We start from the raw sequence: 1,558 nt of genomic DNA on the forward strand, positions 1-1,558 counted from the left end.
GGTTTGATCTCCTCTGGTTCATGGGATATGTGAGTGACTGCTGTATAGTCGGTCTGGGGCCAGACCTCCCTGACCCCTTTTTTTTTTTTTTTTTTTTTTTTTCGAGATGGAGTCTCACTGTGTTGCCCAGGCTGGAGTACAATGGTTTGATCTTGGCTCACTGCAACCTCCACTTCCTGGGTTCAAGCGATTCTCCTGCCTTAGCCTCCTGAGTAGCTGGGATTACAAGCGTGTGCCACCATGCTTGCACAGTTTTGTATTTTTAGCAGACACGGGGTTTCACCATTTGACCAGGTTGGTCTTGAGCTCCTGACCTCAAGTGATCCTCCCACCTCGGCCTCCCAAAGTGCAGGGATTACAGGCATGAGCCACAGTGCCCAGCCTTGACCCACACTTTTTATGGGGAAGAGAGGGCGGTGGGCCCTTTGCAGCCTGAGTTTTCACTGCACATTGGAGCGGGAAGGGTCTGTGGTGGGTGGAATTGGGTCCTCCCCAAATGCATGTCTACCTGGAGCCTCAGAATGTGACCTTGGTTGGAAAGAGGGTTTTTGCAGACGTAATTAAGGAAAGGGTCCAAATGAGATCACTGCATTCGGGTGGACCTCAGTTCAATGTCTGGTGTCTTTATGAGAGGGTGCACAGAGGCACATATACAGTGGAGAAGGCCACGTGGAGACAGAGGTGAAGACTGGAGTGGTACAACCAGGGAATTGCCAAGGTGCCAGGAGCCACCAGGAGCTGCAAGAGGCAGCAAAAGATTCTTCTCCACAGAGGGAGCAGAGCACCGCAGACACCTTGATTTCAGGATTCTGGCCTTTAGGACTGTGAAAGGAGACAGTTCCATTGTTTTAAGCCACCCAGCAGAAGGTCATTCATTATGGCATCCCCAGGACACGAATACAGTCTGGCTTCATGCTTGATCTAGGTTGGTGAAGGAGGACATGGGGTCCTCTGAGGCCATTGTGGTGGCACTGAGTAGCCCGAGGGACCCTTTTCAGCATCAGAATGGTGGGAAGTGGTGTGCAGACCACAGCCTCGAACACGCAGAGTGGGAGGGAGGACTGGGGTCTGGGGGCCTGCTGGGAGGGCCTGTCCAACAAAAGACCTTTTGATCTACCAATTTTTTTTTTTTTTAGAGATAAAGTCTCGCTGTGTCACCCAGGCTGGAGTGCAGTGGCTCAATCTCAGCTCACTGTAACCTCTGCCTCCCATGTTCAAGCGAGTCCCCTGCCTCAGCTCTTGAGTAGCTGGGATTACAGGCACATGTCACCACACCCGGCTAATTTTTGTATTTTTTGGTAGAGATGGGGTTTCTCTGTATTGGTCAGGCTGGTCCAAACTCCTGGTATCAAGTGATCAACCTGCCTCTGCCTCCCAAAGTGCTGGGATTACACGTGTGAGCCACCGCACCCAACTGATTTACAAATATTTTGAAAATACTACTTATGAACGGCCCAAGAATTTCACTTCTAGCAGTTTATCTTAAGGAAAAAATAAAAAATTCAGATGAAACCTTATCCCCCTACATGTTTTTCAAGACACTTTTTTTTTTTTTTTT

This window comes from Mandrillus leucophaeus, unplaced genomic scaffold (genome assembly GCF_000951045.1).
Source record: "Mandrillus leucophaeus isolate KB7577 unplaced genomic scaffold, Mleu.le_1.0 Scaffold703, whole genome shotgun sequence".
Taxonomy (NCBI): domain Eukaryota; kingdom Metazoa; phylum Chordata; class Mammalia; order Primates; family Cercopithecidae; genus Mandrillus; species Mandrillus leucophaeus.